At 39.7% G+C, this 20516-nt stretch overlaps 1 long non-coding RNA gene across 2 annotated transcripts in view; it reads left to right on the top strand.

Annotated features, from left to right (window-relative positions):
• Positions 1–20516, top strand: part of LOC310901596 — a 176220-nt gene that overhangs the window by 107358 nt on the left and 48346 nt on the right. For both annotated transcript variants that reach the window (XR_014585927.1, XR_014585928.1), the window contains exon 4: positions 15155–15332. This is a non-coding gene — a long non-coding RNA (uncharacterized lncRNA). The remainder of the gene's footprint in view (positions 1–15154; positions 15333–20516) is intronic.

Raw genomic sequence — 20516 nt, 5'->3', positions numbered from 1 at the left:
GAACAGAGTATTTCAGTATTTTGTAACAAAATATTTTATTATAACTACTTTCAAAGCTGTAACAACGGTATTTCTGACTGATTTTGTTTGGCTTGTGAGCTGTAATCTATTGTTAGCAGTACCTTCAGTGGGATATGCACTCCAATGTGAGTCCTTAGCTGTTGAATATATTAGAACTGGAGAAAGACAAAAATATGTTCTTACAAATTACAGCTCCCTAAAAGTAGTGCTTCACTATGAAAAAACACTTGTTAAATTTCAGCTGACTCAGAGTAGCCAGTTTCTGGTCACAGCAATATATCATCAGTGTTTCAGGAGTGCTGAAATTTATTATTTAAGAAATGAAAATGATAATGTTATAACGTTTCAGAGTACTCAAAATGTCATATTCTGCATTCAGTTGTGCTTGGAAATACTTTCTCCAAGCGGGACCTGTCACAGCAAGGAAATTTCCAAGCTAGTTTATCTCTAAATTTGAGCTGTTCTTCAAACACAGAATGTCCTGGAAAGTTAATCAGATTTATTAGCTCTACAAAACGCTGTATTTGCAAAGTGGCTCTTCTGCAGTTGCTTCCTCTCTAATGGAACAGCACATTTTCACATCGCTTTGTTACTGTGACAGTTTTGTTCTAATTATAACTGATCAGATTCGGACACCTTAATAGCTTCGCAACTACTAATTTTAATCAGATCTCTGCGCATGCTGGGAGCATGTCACAGACAAGGTAGTCAGCCCTGCTTATACACACTGCTGCTCAGAGGAAATAAGGAATGTTTAAGACAGGGGAATTACCCAAAAGGCTAATTTGATCCACTGTTTTTATAGACAAAGAGAAACACAAACTCAAGGGGGTAAATGCAGAGGTATACAGGCTGGTATCTGTCATAGTTTGGGAGCCACAGCTGTTTAAAATTGCAGGTTTTCAATGGTAAGCTTCAGCTGACATCACAACAACTGTTATTTTACGAAGCCTAATCCTAGGCAGTATTTCAGGCTGACAAAAGTCTTCTAACTTTGTTTATTCATTGCACCTGTACAGCACCCTCCACACCTGCTGAGTTAAAGTCCTGTTTCTCCCTGCTTTAAAATCTGCTCCAACAGGAAGCAGAAGTTGAGAGAAAGGCAAACGCCTTGCTCAGGAAAGCAGCACATCTTCAGATCCAAGTAAAAGTGAAGCCACCAGATAAACTCTTTTTTTCTTGCACTCAACATTAAAAAAAAAAAATCATAATATGTCTGAGTCAGCCACGGAGAAAAATCATGCAAGTGAATGACAATATAACTCACTACTGACTAGCACTTTTAAGACACCCAGTGTGCCTCCTAATTTTAAGGCATTTCAGGTGAAGAGCTTAAAACATTCATGTCCCTAGTGAAGGACTGAAGCTCTAAGTAATGTCATTGGGCTGGTATATTTGTTCTCCATCACAACGCATCTCCCCCAAATGTTTTAAATTTGACTCTAGTGCAAATAATGTAATAAAGGGCTGACAGTCTTTGTCTAATCAGTTTGCACAACCAGGGATTGTATTTAGTTTTATAGAAATATCAGTTGGCATCCTAATTTTCAGGAGCAGTAACATGCAAGTGTGAAAATCACACCCTCTTCCCTGCCCCAGTCACATAAGCTCCTTTCCAAAGCTTGCTACCTTTGGATAAAGGTCTCCTTAAAATTTTTAAGAGATTTTCCTTATTAAATAATGAAAGAAGAAGGAGGTTTAAGTTACATCTTTTTCCCTTGTATCTGACTGCAATGATGTTTTTATATGCAAGATGTTAATATGAAATTTTTACACAGAAATGCTTCCGAGCTCATGCAGTTGTCATTCAGTGGAGATGGTGAGTAAAATCTGAGTGGTTGAGATTTACGGGGGTTATTTTGAAGCTGGAGAAAGAATTATGCTGTACAAATTTGGCTCACCAACAAATGATTTGATCTGATTACAAATGCTTGGTGTGAAACAGCCAGTCAGACTGGCCAATAAGCTATACTGGAAGAAATTGTTGACGTAGTGAAATATATCATCAGTCACTCCTGAGCAAATAGAGCTCACGCTAAGGAGAGCGGCTGCTAATCCCAAAACTTCCACCATCTTTCAAAGTTTCCCTGCAGAGGGACCAGTGCAATGCAGGAATCTTGCCTAGCAAGAGATGCAGACAAACAATAAAAAGTTTGGTTTTGCCTTGTTCAGTTACAGAATCAGATGCAGGAAGGATTCCTAGGTCATCTTGCCCTTTCTTTTTCTGATATGGAACAATCTCTCTCTTTTAAGAGACATTTACTGGTCTCTGGCTCTTCTTTTAAGTACATTGTATTTAAACGACTTCCTATAAATAAAGGAATTGCAGGCATTGATTACTTTCAAGCTGCAGAGGCACTGTGAGCTGTGACGCTGACGTTTTGCTGTGACAGAGCAGTGTGCCATACTCCAGTGGTGCCGACAGAGGCCCGTCTGGTCCCCGCAGGGGCCGGGTACCACTGCCATGTGCAGGGCACATGGCGGGGATGTGGCGCTGGGTTTATAGAGCAGGTCTTTTCAGGACACGTGGGCTTGCTAAAAAGTAGACCTCCTTTAGGCTGACCCTTTTGTAATAGCTTCCAGGAGATGGCTGTGAGTCAGAAGGAAATCCAGAAAGGCCCATGTAGCAGGGTGCCTTTTCATGCTGGAAAGCATGAAGTCATGGGTGACTTCATGGCCATGGAAAAAGTCAGTATCCCTGCAAGTAGGAGGTGATGCCTCTGCTTTGCTCCTGAAGGTCTCTTCTTTCATCAGCATATCCTTCAGTAACACTCAAAGTTATTTTTACATTGTAATTTGTAGTTCTGTTGGTTGGATTTGTTTGGGTTTTGTTTGTTTTGTTGTTTATTTTTCTTCCAGATAATTCTCTAAATTTGAGTGCTGGCCAGAATCACAATCCTTAAAAGAATTTTGTCCATGTATAGGAAAAAGCTGCTTCTCCTTCTTTTCCAGATTTCTAATGGAATTAATTCATTGCTAGAGGGATTTATTAGCCCATTAACTAGCTTCTTACAAGTATCATGGCTCATTTACATTTCTGATTATGACACTTCCCTGTGTGCCTTTTGAACTTTTGTGATTCTGTAACTGCTTGGCTAAATAGTTCAGACTGGGAGCTCCACCACACATTCATTGTGCATCTAAATTTCTCTTTCTACTAATTATGAGACATAAGCATGTCAAGGATATAGGGCAAGCCTGTATATGGAAGATCTTGCTTCCAAATACACCAAGGGTAAATGTTCCAGTAAGGAGAAGTAATACTCTAGAGTGCTGCAAGTCTGTATTTATTAAAAATAAATAAAAGAGAGAAAATGAATAAGAGGAAATATGACCATAGCCAATAAAGAAACTGCTCTGCAAAGATGTCTGAAATAACAAATCTGAGAACACAACCCTGGAAACTTAGCAGGCACTAAAACAGAAACAAGTTGTCAGACTGATTCAATGTTTAGTGGTGATTCTTAACACAGAACAATTAGATCCAAATTCTTCTCGCAAATAATTAAACACTTGCATGTCACATAGTAGTGAAACTAACTTGTAAGATCCAACAAGAAAAGTGTAGTTATGCTGAACTTTGAGTACAGTTCTCTTATCTTCAGTCTTCCATCATACCCTTTGCTGCTTTATTAAAAAGGTGCTGAAAGGACTATTGTCGGAAAATAAATAAACAAACAGTCCTGCACTATATGCAGAAGCATACAATGCAGAAATTCAAAACAAATGTTCCAATCCAACATATCCATTTGGATCTTATGGCATATGCTGTCACCAATGGCAGTCAGGGTTTTGACACCATTAAAATGTCAAGTAAATCTTATCTGTCTTCTATGTTAGGGAAAAGTGGGGAAAAAAACGTTAGCTTTTTTTTTCCATCATACTGGACCTCCTTTATATTTTACACATACTTGCCTTGGACAGGTCCTTATACAAATGCAGTGGGTATTCACTTCTAGATTTAAACTGCTAACTTGTATTTTTGCAGTTGTTAATTTTTGTATCATTTAGTCAGAATACTGATTTGGTTTTCCCACCATGGTTTGAAGTCATTCCTTCTCCCAGTTTCCAAATACTTAGCTTTTTTAGGAAGGCATTCGAACACCTTCTTCAGAAGTTGCACTTAGAGTCAATAACTATCTTAGTCATTATTTGGTTGGTGTGGTTAGCAAAATTAGTGTCATGAATAATAGCAGTCTTACAACTGATAGAAATACTCTGGAAAGCATTTCATGTTTTTATGTATTCAGTGTAATTTAGTGTAAATACAGTACTTCATAATATATTAATGAAAGACTTTCATGATTTCTATTAAGAAAAATAAGTTGGCTGTACCTTGGGGAAAAAAAAATGTATTACTGTACTGTGTGGCTTTTTTCTAAGTGTAGCTTACTTAAGACAGCAGAACGAGATGAAACTGCACTATAAGAAAAAAAATAAGACAAATGAAGTATAACCTCTTTTTTTGTTGTTGTTAATTATCCATGTCTTTGTTAGTGTCCTTGAGTGAATGAGTGCGTATGCACAGAAATCGTTTTCAGTCGCATATAAGCACTCATTCTGTAAAGCCATACCAGAGTGATAACCAAACAACTGTACCTGTATCAGTGCTTCGTGGATGGGGTGCTAGGGCCCCTGAGTGACTGCACCCTGCGTAGTGCTGCTCCCTCATGAATGCTGTCATGCAGATGTACACAGAGACTCGTGGTGTCATGTCACTTCTAACAAATCTTTCACATTTGTGTTGGGAGGAGGATGTAGTACTGTAGTGATTATTGGTTTAGCTTTTAGTAGCAGGAAACGAACAGTATGTATCTTTATCTTAGGGATATGAATGTGAGCATTGATTGGCTCAGATAAGCTGTTTCCTTTCTTTAGGTCTAACTATAACACATTAGATCAATCCAAGATTTCTTGCCTAGTTCTTAGTGGTATTCTTCATGGTTCTAATGGAGAGATGTTGCATCCTTGATATTCGTGCTTCAATCACTGATATTTATTCTTTGTAGGGCATTATTGACCTGATATAAGTTAGGCTGTGTATCACCTGTAATTATGATTTATTCAGTAGTAAAGTGTCTTATTTTTGACATTTTTCTGTTTGAATATTGCTGTACATCGAGTTTTAAGTATTTTATTTTCTTTTAATAGATTTATATTGAACTGTCTCCACCAAACTTCCGCTATCAATTCTGTTTTTAATATGAACCACCTATACATTGTACTGCTCAGTTGGTGCTGGTGGTAGCTTTTGGGTCTTTCAAAGATTGGTAACGATACTTCTATTCTGTTAAGCGTCTTAAAGGTTTGATTAAATGGGTACTGATAACCAGAACAAGACAAGTGCAGCATAGCCTGCCAGTAATTCAACAAGACCATTAGGTTATTTGAAGAAATCAATACCTCAATTTATATGACTGAACATGTTAAGAAAAAGGCTAGGTGCTGCTGAGTACTTGTACAACTGAATAGCAATAAAAATGTTAAAAGAAAATCAAGATATAGGTTTACCAAGTAAGCCATCTATACCCAGGAACGTTAATAGCACGTCTGAATGTCACAGCTTGGTCTGCTGATATCAGCTGCTTTATGGATGTATTTAGTATTACAATGTTTAGAGAATGTTGTGTGGCAGCATGCAATATACTTGTAATATTGCACATGACCAGAGTAATTTGCAGTACTTGTTTAGAAAGCAGGGAGGGAAAGAGAGAGTTTATTAAGATGTGGAAGAGAGTTTTAATTCTTTCCTGAGATTTCCAAAAAAATATTATCCTGAATTCAAAACCACTATAATGCTATGTGACCAGCCCTCACCTCACAGTTTTGCCACTCTGACACAAACATAATACTAAAAGGCCATAATTTTCAGACCAGCTGCAACTCTTGCTGAAGTCAATGGAGGCTGCAGTGGTTTGGCACCGCTCAGATTCATAACCATTCGTGGCATTGAGATAATAACTATCAGTGGAAAAATTGTAAATTAGAAAATCTCCAGGTTGTTGCTATTAATGGAGTTAATGATCTCTCCGACAAAGTACAGTGCAGTAAATACAGAATTGCTCTGTGACTGAGATAAGAGATGAGGATTAAATAAATGTTACTGTGGCCAAGAGACTGAATTCAATGCGACTAATATCCAGTGATTTGTTAAATGTAGATTCAAATGCATTCCTTTTTATACAAAAGACCAGTGTATGCTTTCAACAGTCTTCAAATATGGTTTTTAAGCTTTCTTCTTGGGAAATCAATTCAGAGGCTTGCAGTTCAAATTTACACGAAGAAAAAAGGGCCAAATAGTGCTGTCATATATAGGTACAAATTTCTTTGATCCAATTTACTTTGCTCTGAGTGGATTTCTTTGACTAAACAAGTAGTACTGAGAAAAAGAAAGGATTTTATAAATCTAATTACCAATTCTATTACTGTCATTTTCCTTCCACGTGGTGTTAGCCAGGAAATGCGACAACTGTCTCTCTGGTTGGCACCCTGCAAGTAGTGTCCTGCTTTCCTCAGCCATGCTGCTCACTGAGGTGTGTTGTATCAGGCTAGAATTCAAACCTTGGCGCTTTCATGAGCTCCTGCACATATTCATCATTAATACAGAGAAGCCAGTGATGTTGGGAGGGTTTATCCCCATGTCAAGTGTTTTCTGTCAGCTGGCTGGAGGCCTACAGGAAGCGCTGGTGAAAGGGCTGTTTCGGTTTGAAGATGCTGAACCTGGTGCTGAGGGACTGGTTTGATGCATGCCCTGTTTCAGACCTGAGCTCAAATGCAGCCCTTTGTGTGGCTTTAAAAATGCAGTTGTATTCTCCCCAGTCCCTGTGATTGTCCTTCATTTTATTTTGTTAGCTTCAGCCCAGACTTGAGAAAAACCTTTTCAGGGAAAGCTTCCAACTCTGCATGCATAATCTTCTGCATTTATGTTCATCTGAGCTATGCTTATACTATATTTCATCACAGAAGAGCGGGCAATTAAAAACACAATTAATTTCTTGTTAATTGAATATTTTCTGAATACTTCACAAACCTGGATGATTACCAAAAGCAGGCAAATATTTCGAACTGTTAGCCAGCAACTAAAAGCACCAGAAATAATCATCTGCACAATTTCTTGTCTGTCTGTGTAACACAAGACAGACCCCTGTCTCCAGTTGGGGAGGGTATGAAGGCCTGGGCCTTTGGATGGATTGTGTTGCATATTTACGGGATGTTTTCTGGGCCTTCCTCCATTTACTTCTGGAGTGCGGTGGAATTCTGCTCCAAATCTGCTTTTGAGGAGCTGCACGTGACACCCAGCAGCTCAGCAGAGCCCTCCCTGCACTGTTGCCAGTGGGAGGCAAAGGAGGGAGTGCAGAAACACCTCCATCTTCCTGCTGGGAGGGCATCTGAGGGGCTCGGAAAAGACGAAGCGAGGTGTGGGTGCTGGTGGATGCTCACCATCTGGAGATCACACACCAGACTTGAAGAAGGGCCTATATTCCTCAGGTTGTTTTGTTGTTCTATTTTATTATTATTTATTTATGGTTCAGGTAGACCTGAATCAAGAGGAGCAGTGTCAGAAATGTGGGAGAGCTGGCAATCAACTGCTGAGTCCAGAAGGAGCTAGCCAAGAGCTGTCAGAAAGTAGGGAAAGCCTGCCTGGACTGTCTCCAAAGAGACTTGAGACTAAAAGCAGCAAAGCTATCTCAGTACATCGCTGGAATGAACTTGCAGCATGGCAGTATGCCCAGGTTAAAGATGGCATCAGGACTCTGTTGTGATCCATCTGCAGTAAATTGAATGTGTACTCTGATGCAAAAGCATGGTGTGTCCTTCTCCAGAAGGAATCACTGTCCTTCGCCCAGAGATCTGCGTTGTGCAGTGGATGCTGTAAAATGACCTTGTATGAAATATTCCCAAGTGTGTGTTTCCCATGTGGCAGTAGAGGCAAATGCCATAAACCTGGCCTTATTTATGTCTTTTCTGTTAGAGAGACATTGGTATAAGATAGCAGATGTTTTTATGTGTCCTGTCTGCTCTGAAACCAAGATAAATGTTGTGTATTGGCTAGTGATTTTTGTAGACAAAGTTTTTTTTGTTATCTCTACATCTCAATTAGCCCAGAAGAACAAGGTTTGGCTTAGTCCCTTGCCAAGAGCAAGAAAGAAGAAAATACTTCTTTGCCTCCCCAGCTTTTCTCATCTCAATCGCTTAAGGCCTTGTCTTCCTGACAGGCAGCTGTTGCCTGCTCTAGTACCCCTATCAGTCTCACAGGCTGTAGATGATAGCAGAGCCTTCTGGAAGCCAGCAAGCGAAGCTTTGGCCATTGCTCAAATAGAAAATCATCCACCTATGTGCCTGTGTTGGGTCTTGCCAGTGTATAGTCAAGGAACAAGTAGCTTATTTCAAAATCCTATCTTATTTTGTGTATAGTAAACATTTAAACAATCTAAAGAGCATGTGATTTTAGGAAATGATCCTCTGCTGCATGCTAGCTTCAAATAAATCTCCAGTAGCACTGATAAAATAAGGAAATCTTTTTTTTTTTTTTTTTGCTTAAATTGTTTCAAAGCAAGTTAGTAGATTTTATTTTATCCTATAGGTAACATGAAATTTCAATCATACCGCAGTGCTTGGAATCTAATATTCAGCTCTTTCACATCACTCGTTACCTCCGTGAGCCTCACAGAATGATTTTTGAAAAGCTTTGTTTTTAAACCTTCAAAGGACAAATATGTCTTTAGTAGCATTTAATGAATTCAAAATATCCTAGAGAGAAAACGCTTGCTGTACTGCTGGCTCTAGTAACTGTGTTGCTTCCTCTGGGACGTTAAAAAACAGCACCTCACAGTGGGTGGGATGGGAAAGGCTTTCAGAGATTCTCCTCACTGTAAATATGACTTGTTCTGTCTCTTCCCTTTTGTTTTTGTTCATTGAGTGACTGCAGCCTTTGTTACCCAAGTACTGTGCAGGGATTTGGGGTTGTTTTGAGATTTGACCAGGAGGACTTAGTAGATAATTAGCCTGAGGGACAATTCCTAATTGCTCAATGTCACTGTAAAAGCAGGAACGGGGCGGGGAATGCAAATCCCTGGTGTTGACACATTCAACTATTATGTCCTGCCCATACCTACCTGCCCAGCTTCCAAGCCTCTCATCCTCCTTTTCATTCTTCTCTTTTCCCTAATCTCTACTCCCATAAGGATATTTCATGTATATTTTTTTAAACATTTGCACACAAACTACCAGGAATCTTTAAGCTGTGTTTCTCAAAGGATCAAAAATCACAGAACTGTACCTAGCACTAATTGCACTGAGCATGCAGAGTAGCTAGCTTTGCTGGCTGGAGGACCCCAGCTGTTGGTGGGGTTGGAGCTGTTACACGTGTGGCTCGGCCACAAGTTGCTGCTGCTGCAGCCCAAACTTATCCATACCTGCTCAAATGAGCAGTGTTCTCCCATTAATACATCAACGTTGTGGAAAATTATCACCGCCAACAGAAGTGGTCAGCCCAGATGTAAACCAGGCTTTCTATAAATGCTGGTCAGTCTTATTTATTTTCCCCTCACCAAGACGGGGGTTTGACCCAGCATTATCTGGATCTGGCTCAAGTTAAATAACTGAACTGGGATCAGATGGGCTACCTAGAAAGAAACTCTCTAATTAGTCTTCACAGCAATGCATGTCCAGATGTATCTTAATTTTCCGGAGGATAAATATCTTTATATGTTGCCATTTGCCAGATGATTGAAGTCAGTATTTTGTTGTAAAAATGCATAGAAGATTCAGTGTGGCCTTTATGGGTTTTGTTTTGTTTTGGGTGGAGGGAGGTGTATTTTTTTTCTTACTTTGTCACCTCTTTAAACTCTACTGCTAGGAAAACATCGGTGCTCCAAACTATAATGTTGTTGTGGTTTTTTTTTCTTCTGTATTGATTAAAATGTTTTTCAGCAGTAGACAATAATTTTTTGCCTTTTCAGAGAGAGAAACAGAGGTACAGTCATCTGAAAACAGTGTTAACCAAAATGACCTCCTGGGAGGCAAAATACTATACAGAACATTGCTGCCCTGTTCCTCAGTTGAGATAGCTATGCAAGACCTTTGAAATCCTTAGTGTCAAAAGAGCAAATGACATTCAAATAGTTTGTTCAACAGCATTCAGTTTAAATTTAACCTTGTAAATGGCGTACTGAAATCACTAGCTTGGAATTTGACTCACCTAATTTTATACTCTAAAATGCTTGTCTCTCATCTAGTGCTGGGAATAGCTTTGCTTACAGGACCATAGCTGTCATGTCTCCAACAGCTTTTATTGGCTAATATTCAAATTTTATTTCTTTAGTTAAATATTCTGGTTAAACATTATGTATGGGCACACCTCATTCAACCAGATATAGCCATACAGATTAGCTACTTTATGGTTAAGCAGCCTACTCCTATCAAAGAAGAAATGGAATTCACTGAATTAATACAAATTCCTTGAGGCAGTGGATGTGTCTGAACAATAAGAAGGGGAACCAATCCTGTTATATTATGATAGTTCGGAGACCTACAAGTGTTGCCCTTTTCTGTATGGTAAAATCCACATATGCATTTTAAGGTAAATGGAACTTCTTTTTGTGATGGATAGATGATGGGAATTATTGATGTGTCTGTCTAATGTGCTATTCTCTTGGCAGACAGCCTAGCCTTTAGAGGATGACTGAGAGCTCTCATATGTTGTTAGTGTTTTTTGCAAGTGTTCTCAAATCGCATACAAACAGACTGACTCTTGCCCTGCAAGATGCATGTAACAGCATTGATCTCAGTGGATGATGCTCACTTCCAGCCAGGAGAACACTGGGCCCAAATCCTTTAAACCCACTGCATGGTTAAGTAAGCTTTGGTCCTAAGAGGCATATTTCACCTGCAGTCTTGCAGGAGTGGCTGCTGTAGAAGGCATGTTTCACTCATGGTATGCCGTAGGTTTCTGTGCCTATTCCTAAAATACTAAATAAGCATTCTTATATCCATGTCAAACAGTGCATCTAAAGTTGCAGCTAGGTGAAGCAGGTGGGACTGCATAGCCCTTGTACTTGTAAAGCACATTATACCATTATTCAATGCTCACCAGCCAAGCAAATGCTTTGGACTCCTCTCCTCGCATCTCTTGTGACAGGATGTACCAGGATAAAAAATATATTAGTAGAACACCAACAGCTAACTTTTCGTGTAGATGTGGTCCTTGAATACACCCTAAATGAGCAAGCCTACTTCAAAATACACCTTTACTGAACAAAAACTACACGTAGAAATAAAGAGCAAACTTCCAGACATCCTTACCAGCACTCAGGGTATCAAAGCATGTATTATTTTCCTCCCTCACATCTTCATCTAACTAGGCCTAAAATGAAACAGCACTGAATTTAACGGAAAACTTGAGGAAATACAGTGACTGACTTAACCACTTGCAATATTATAAGCACAGCCATGGGCACGATGACTCCAGGAAGACTGGTGGCAAAACTACTGTAAATTACACACTCATAATTTCCTCAACCAAAAGCTGTCTGTTTTAATGTTCTGGCCACTCATGACTTCTTGAGATGGTATGATTGGCACTTCTCTCTGGGAATTCTTACACCTCTGACAGATTCTCTACCCTAGTATCCGTTTCTTCTGTCTCATTAATCATACCGCTCTTCAATTTAATCTAATGGGCCCACAATGCATTTGGGAATCCCTGCCAATACTTTTCTTTCTCTTTTTGAGAAGCATGATTTGTGTAACCTTCAAGAGTACTCTTGACATTACTGAAAGCTCAGTTTTATACTTGGAATTTATGGGTGGGGATGTGCTGAGGCTTTCTTTTTCCTCTGTTACTAATGGTTGCTATTGCCATGTGTGGCAATATCCCTCTTGCACTTTATATCTTCAGATTTTTCCCATGGGTGTAGATAAAGTCATCAAGCTATCTCTGACACGTGCAGGTCTACTGCTTGTTCCTATCAGGCTGTGTGACAGAGGTGGAGCACATGCTCTAGAAAGGGCACCTTACTGGTGCTGAGTAGAGCTATGTCTGCGACACAGGAATCATTCATATCTCTGCAATGTTTCTATGATCCTTCTTTTCCCAACTCCTTTTCAAAGTGTTTTCTGTGGGATTGTTCATGATTTTTAGCTTTTTATAGTCTTGAAGTGGTGATATGCCAAACCTAATGCATCCCTTTCAATGTCTTCATTTTTCTCTAGCTACAGCAGTTCTTGACTAAGTCACTGCTTGTTCATATTGAATCTGACAAAGCTAGAGTGAGCTGTGAATTCTTCCTCTAAGGACTAGATTTCATGAACCACTCCAATTGGCTTGCTGAAAAGCTGAAGCTTCTGCAGGCAACACTAGTATGGGTGTTACCTTTTTTAATGGGGTCAGCATTTCTAGGAACCAGCACAGTACTCTTGAAATAGTATTTTATCCTTATGCCTTAGGGCATAGGAATACTTATAACTACCTTTTACTTATGGAAATAAAAATAAACTTAAAAACAATTGATTTACACTGAAATACAGGCTTGAAGATGCATGAGCAAGCTTGACTGTCATCAGTCTACTGCAGTCCTTGAAATTTTGCTGCTAAATATAAATGCCATTATAGGAATGTGACTTTTTCTCACTGGCGTGGGATCATCCCTGTTCCTGTCATGGAGATAATAGGAAAAGAACTGCTACTGCTTTTGCTTTCTAAAGCACTTCACAGCTATTACCTACAAACAACTCTGAGATGCTTAAGCTCATGTTATATGTGAGGGAAAGCTAGATGAGGAACAGATGTTAATCAGTTTACATGGGGACACACCATGGAACAGACCAAACAAAAATCATTGAGTTACATTCCTGTCCTGGAGACACCTGTCCTCCTTCTGGAAAACAGTGATTTGAAATGCCACAGCTTGTGGAGAATAGCGGAGTCAAGCTTCCTGCTTCATCTAACCATGAATTTCTGTTATAAATAGGAGGGAACATAGCTCCTCCTCAGCTTATAAAAAGAGAAAGAATGATTCCTGCTCTGTTTCTAAGAACAACTATTTGAGCTCCATGGCCCCAAACCTCCTCCTAGACTGCTAAAGGAGACTCCTTTCAGCTAGGTCAGTCTAGATCCTTTATTGAAAATAAACTATAAAATAAACTATAGTTTAAGAGCAGCCCTACTTGGCAGGGGGGCAGGGAAAAGACTAATTTTCGCAGGCTTTCACTATTTCTCTGAGCTTTGTCTGTAAACTGAAAGATTAACACTGGAACCTCCAGTTTGGAGCTTTGAATTTTATTTTAACAATTCGCTTCCCTCTAAAATGACATGTGGGTGATCAGGCTCCCCGCCTCTGAAGGGAAACAAACAGCAGGATGTTGATTGCTGACAGCTCCATGAAAACAGCAATTTCTCTGAAAGGGACAGGGGAGGAGGCATGTCCATATAGTACAGGGCACTTATAGCTGAAATACTGTCCATTCAGCTACATATTATGAGAGGTTACTATTTGGTATCAGAAGTACTTGAGAGGTGCACAGATTTTATATGAAGGCCAAAAGTAGATAAGAGAACAAGCCAGGCAAGGAAGGACTGTGGCAAGTTTTTTTTTTTTTTTTTTCTCCCTGGTATAAATCAGTGTTCCCTGACAGATTTTTGCCTTTCAGTGTTATCCTTCTCCTTTAATATTTTGGGGCTTATGAGGCTTTGATGCAGCTCAAGAGAACAGGTTGAGCACAAGAGCCCAAGAGCTCCCAAGAGCACAGCCTTGGGAGCTGCTGAGATTTTTGCTCGTTGTCCCTCACTGTGCCTGTAAGAAAAGTGGCAACGCCTTCAGCAGTGGACAACACAGATAATTTGGTGCAGTGAGCACCAAAGGTGAAATGTTGGAGAGCTTTAGACTTTAAGCCTTAGTTCAGTAATCCTCCAGGGTAGTGGTGGGCCTTTGGGTGTTGTAGTTTTTAACTTTTCCTTTTTTTTTTTTTTGGTCATTAACTGAAGAGACAACATGTATCCTGTCCCGATCAAATTGCTCCATGCTGTGCTGCTTGAAAGCTGTATTCCTCTCATACTTGCATATATTTTTTACATTGTTGCCTCTTTTTTATGTTCATTCCATGACAAAAAAAAAAAAAATCTTGTCCATTTATATTTTATGAAGCTTTTTTATTGGCCTCTCAATATTCTTGCTTCTCATCTGCTTGGCCCTTTCTCTCCTTCACAGACAATGAAATTTCCACCTCAATTTCTGATTAACCAGTTCATTACCTAGGTGTAGTGGCCTGTTGGTTTAGACTGTGTGCTATCAGCTTTCATGCCAACTAATTCCACTAGGAGCTTCAATCTCATGTGTGGGTTTAATGAGAGATGTTTTGAGAGTTTTTTAAAGTTGTTTGGGGAACTCAGTGCATCATTTCGTACGCAGCCTCCAGCATTGTTTCTGAGATGAGCAAGGTACGTGAATGTGAGCAGCGCCCCATTTTCTTCTGTGGGAGAAAGCTCAAAAACTCCTTATTCTGCAATTATTGTTAATGTTCTAGTATAAAAGTTAAGTAAAGCCATAGCTAATAAGAATCTCTCATGTACATATTAAGTTTTAAGGGGTATATTTGCCATTCATTTCATGTGTGATTACTCCTCTTTGATATTAATTGGGATTCTGTGTAAAGGCCGAAGAGAGACTGTAAGTGGTAACAGAAATTGAAATAAATCTGTTATGATACATCTTTTAAAGAAACAGGCATTCAAGCAACGCTGCTGCAGCATCCAGCTATCCTGTGTCATTAAGGACTAAAGGATCCTCCGGACAGTTATAATTATGTAGTAGGGTAGTATCATTTTCCATTGCTACACAAAGATATCAAATAAATATTATCAGCTAAAAAATTTATGTAGCAAATATTTGAAATTGGCTACATAAGATGGCCTGCGCTCAGTAACAAACTCGCAACCCACAACAGTGAACTCAGAAAAGACAGCTTGAATGGAGCTTGCAGCGCCTATGAAAAATAATTGGAAATTCATAAGAAAGATGTGCTAGCTCCTGTCTCATACCTCTTAGTGAGCTGTGCTGGAGACAAATTGTGAGAACAGCCAGGTCTGACTGCTTCCTTACGCAACAGGGAAAAAAATGCCTCTTTCTGTTGACAGACAGCTCAGTGCTCTGTCACTGCAGCGCAGCTGGAGCAGGCAGGGACGGGGATGCCAAAGCACAGCTCGCTCCTCCTTGCTGCCACCGTGCTCAGGCAACACACACCAGGGAGCCCTTGCTGGGACCTCCTGTCTGTGCGTCTGCATGGCCGTGGGATGACCTGAACCCTCCCTCCAGGTAAGGCTTTCCAGGATCTATCTTTAGCGATCATTTATACTGTATTTTACTCTCTCCACCCAATTTCTGCATTTACGAGTGCAGCTGTAGGGTTTGTAGTTGTTATTTATAAGTATTTTTCCTAACTGGGCTCAGTGCCCTCATTTTCCTTGCCATGCAGCCACAGCCGTGGTGGTTTAGCACCAATGAGAAGATGGGAGAAGGGAACCAGGGTTGGAAGAAGGGAACCAGGGTTGTTCAAGCTAGCTTCAATGCGGAGATAAATACTCACTGATCTCAGCTCCACTTAAGCTGCCCTCCCTGAAAGACCTGCTTCAGAAGCTGCTGCTTCTGCAGGGCCTCATGGGCCAGCATTCCTCCATTGGAAGGGTGCTTAAACAGCAGAAAACCAGTAACACCCACCCTCAGAAGGAGAAACACAGCAACTGTTGCTTCTGACGGGCCCTTCTGCTCTGTCCCAGGTCAGTTTTCGGGTGACTCTGCTCTCCTCCTGTCTCATGAAGCGCTCTTGCAGAAGTTAACTCCAGTTTCTTAAGCACACACAGACCAGGATTTGCTTAGACTAAACTTTTTTTTTCCTTTTAAATAGAGTTAATTGCCAATTAGCTTGATCTAATTAATATAGTAATGAATGCAAACTTGCACCTTCCCTAACAACTAATTTCAGAAAACAAATACTTGTTTGTAGTCTTTGCTCATTCTAAGGTAAGCCAGGGTAAGGTGCAAGTATTTGTGGCTTGAAGTGAATGATTGCAAAGGGGATAGTTTTGCATTTGTCATCATGTGTTAACTATTTCATGTTAAATGGCAACCAATTAAATAAACATAAAGGAGTACTGAAACATCTGGCTTTCACTGAAAGCTGGGAGAGGTGTGTTTGAAGGAGAATATTTCTACATGTTGGAAAGCATCAGACAAATGCAAGCATGAGAAGCTGGGGGAGGCAGGGAAGAAGGACTGTGGTATGCTGTACTTTGAAATGTTTACAGCAGTCAGATTATGATTTATTTTAACTATTAAAAGGTTTGTCTGGCTACATAAAAGTGAGATATTGAGTATCATCAAACTTTATTAAAAAAAAAAAACAGCAAAAAAAAAAAGTGAACTTATTCCTGCAGTTAGAATATAGTGTGGTCTCTGAGGTCTTTGCAATACAGTTTGTGTGCTCTGGTTATTATCAGATTATTGCAGAATTTAGTACCTCAGTTTGTAGTATGGATGTGGTAAATAGCTGTCCTCTAATCTAGTATAATTACACCTTGTATTTTCAGTCATTGTGGAAAGGCTTTAGGAAGCAGAAACAGAGGGAGAAGAATGTTCCCACTACTTTACAGGAAAGAGTAACTGATAAATCCACAAAAGTAGAAATCAAAATTATTTTTATTTTTAATGCAAATTATTTCTGACAGGACAAGTTAAGTCTGTTAACTGTATGAAAACCTGGGGAGGAGAAGGGACGTGAAAGGATACTTTGCACAGCAGGACTGTGCAGGGTAGCTACGGTAGTGCTGTTGTGAGGATCAAAGGAAATAAACCTTGGGCAAGTAAAGAGATTCCTTGGTGAAAAACAAACAAAAAACGAAAGGGATTGGAAGAGAAGCATTCCGTATTGCTCTACAGGCTCTGAAGATGAGGGCAAATTAAGGAGGAAATAGGAACAATATTGTCCTGGTTTTGTCTGGCTTGTGAGGAGAGCAGCTATGACTCTAGATGCTTTTTCCTCTCCTTTGAATTCTCCCATCCCTTTCCTGCTCCCAAAATGGCATCTCATTTCAACCCTGTTTTCCCCTTTGTTGCACTTCAAAAGTGCTGTGGATAGCCTCGTATCATAAATTATGTCACTGAACCGATTGCAACTACCACACTGACTCCACAGTAATATTTCAGTTCACGTTACTCTGAGAATAAGCATGGAAACCTTTCCGAAGGTCAATGCATGCATCCTGCATGGTAAATCACAGAGCTGGAGTGCACGAGTGCTGGGTGCTGGGAACGGTGCCTTTCAGCATGGAGCATCCCAGGACGAGGGGCAGAGAGTGCCCGCTGCCTGCATTCGTGCCAGCACCTGCGAGAGAAAGCCCCAGCACCACAGTGAATGCCAGCCACAGCATAAACAGCTTTCATCCACTGAGGCAGATTTTTGGAAGGTCTTACACTGAAAACCTCTGAGCCCGTGGCTCTGGGAACAATTCCCAGAGTCACCAATGTTTTTTATCACAAAAGGCAAGCGTAGTATAAATACATTGCCTGAAGTGTAGTATCTTGACCTCTTTCAGTAAAGCAAATTTATATTATCTTACACAAATGTGGTAATTTATACACTGCTTAAAAAACTTAGCGTAGTGAATAACTCTTCGAATGAAGGATGAACTTTTTCACCCATTGTACTAGAACTAGCCTCTCTCTGGGAATGCTATTTTATAAAAGCATATTTATTTTTAAAATACTTTACACTAAAAAAAAAACAAAACACTTTGACATACCTATTTTTATCATTCACTGTGTAACTGCTAGCATGTGTCTTACTGAGGGTTCTTATGCAATGTATATATAGCAATGCATTACTATTTTGTCAGTGCCTTAATACGTATGCAAAACGCTAACTACTGGAAGCTGCAGTGAGTCAAAATATGTGTTTGGAATACTTTCCAAAACCCAGATCTTGTTTTCTTCCTTTCTGCAGCATTATCCATTTCTGATTATCATTCCTGCTGGTTTTAGCTGTCACCTTGGCATTTTAAGCTCAGAAGCAATGATGCGGTGTTGTGCATTGTTTCTTTTTTAGCTGGTAAAAAGAATCAGGCAAATCCAAAAGTTCTTAAAGAACTTATCGTGATTTTTTCTGAGTTTGTCCATGGCAGTTTTGGACTGCACATCAGCTCAGGTTAGGCAGGCTTTGCAGGTGGAATTTAGCTGTATCTGAATGCAGAATTCCCTGAGCTTGGTAGATCATATTCTCGTAACATGATTTAGTAAGGGTGCTCTGGGGTATGCATGCTCTGAGCGTGTATATTTGCCTTCCTCCACTGCTATTTGTACAGCTTCTTTTACATTTTTTTGCCAGGATGACAGTGTTTGCATTTGGCCTACTTTGGTTATTATTAGATTCTTTCTGTGCCCTGTAATTGACTCTTTTCTGAGATGCCATGTAAGAAGCCTGGAGTCTTTTACATGTGTTATTTAAATATTTGATTTCTTCCCTCGATTTGTCTGCAAGCCTTGTTTCTCTCTTCAGCAGCTTTCAGGAATAAACTCAAATGTTTTCAAGCCCTGTAACATTCCTACTGACACAGACCAGTAGGGTCTAGAGAAGAGCTGACTGGGAAATGTTGATGAGCTGTAATGGTGCTAAAGTTCAATAAATAAATAAATAAATAGTATCTTGGATAGGCTTAAGACCTCTCTGCTGTGTGGTAACCTGGCAGAAAGGGAGGAGACGATGCCTGTGGCCATGCCATCAACTGGAGGAAATGACGACGGATCAACCATTTGAGCAGAGTTGTCAGCTGTGTGTTTGCATCTTATGCCAGCTACAATCACTGGTCATCACATGAGAACCAGTACCAATTATAATAAATAAAAAAGCTTTTCTCATGAAATGAGGTGACCCGTATCAAGTCTGACTCCAAAGGTGCAAGCCAGAGTGCCTTATTCACCTATAACTTCAATATCAGACCGGGTTTGGTTTGTTTGTTCTTGGGGGGGGGGGGGGGGGGGGGGGGGGGAGGTTGTTTGTTTTTCTTCTATTTCCTCATGTATCTGCCTGTATTGTGAGTTGTCCTCCAATTCTGGTCTCTCTAACTTACCACCTTCTTAAACTTGCTGTCAGCTGTATTCACAAGAACTTAAATACAGAAGAAATATTTATCTTCTGTTGAAACTTAGTTCTGGAATAATGTCAGTGTCCTCCACTGCTCATGACATCTTCTACTCCTTGCTGCCCCCTGCCTGTGTTGTCAGTCCCTCCCACCTGCATTTCAATCACCTTTCTTGTGCTGTTTCAGACAGCAGCCGTAATAAAATTTAGTTAGAGCAACATTCTTTCTTTTTTTTTTCTTCATGAAGCTATGTGTGTAAGACCAAATCTGTAAATATCTTTTAAACAGTAACATTAAGGAATTTTCCTACTTCATTAGTTATTTTCTTCCTAAAAAATATCAGCCAAATTCTGTCATAACCTTGCCCTCTTTTAATGTTTCTTTTGAATATTATTTCTGTAATATTTAATAAATTTATTCCTCAATCACCAGTCAGAGCCTGGGACCAAAGTAGAATGTGTGAAGTTGTACAAGTATCAGAAAAATGCTTGAGCTGCAAAACTGTGTTGGGAATCCAACATCAGCATTATTTGAATGCGGAGATACTTTTGGAATTTGGAGGAAGGAGGGTGATGGAGAAGAGAGGAGGAATCCAGGGTAATAGATTTCCTAATTACAAGTAGGGCATGTCAGACACTACAATCAATAAGCTGCTCACTCACATTTCTGCATGACTGGAGCACACTGTGAGTTATCATGGTGTATATTTTTATTTAAACAGCTGTGCAGATGACCTTACATCAGGGTCAAAGCTGGTGAGTCAAATCATGTTGCAAGTAAAATTTCAAAGGGATATCTGGCTAGCTAGTGAAATTATAGTTTCACGTGACTAAGCAATTTAAGATAAGTACTGTAGCTGAGAATCAAAATGGAATATTTTTCCCCCAAGTGATTAAGCACAAGTTCTTCACACTGTAAAAATATTTCTCTGAGTTCATTCAAGCATCTAATCATCTCACTGGATCATAGCCAGAAGCTAACTGAACAAACTTGTGCATGTGCAAGCTGGAAGCAATGAAAAAACTATTGCTGGAATGTGTATTTTTGAGTAACTATCAAATTCAGTTACTTCTTTAGCACAGATTATTGGAGTCTCTCTCTTTAAATTTATAAAATAAACTCTCAGAAAAGCATTCAACAACTGGATAAAAAAGCAGAAATATCCAACAAATACTCTACAAAGCATTTTATGGAGAAAAAGGAAAAAAAAATCTAGTTAGCAGGCTCATGTGCGTTTATTAGGTTATGAAAAGACTGAAATATGGCAATGAACCTCGGACTCTTCTTTATTTGAATACCAAATATACATTGTTTTTACGGGGGGGCTGAAACTCTCCTAACTTGAGTGTACCAGTCAGGTACCAGG

The sequence above is a fragment of the Anser anser genome, assembly GCF_964211835.1.
Source record: "Anser anser genome assembly, chromosome: 6".
In the NCBI taxonomy this organism is placed as follows: domain Eukaryota; kingdom Metazoa; phylum Chordata; class Aves; order Anseriformes; family Anatidae; genus Anser; species Anser anser.
This window is presented reverse-complemented; position numbering and strand designations above follow the sequence as displayed.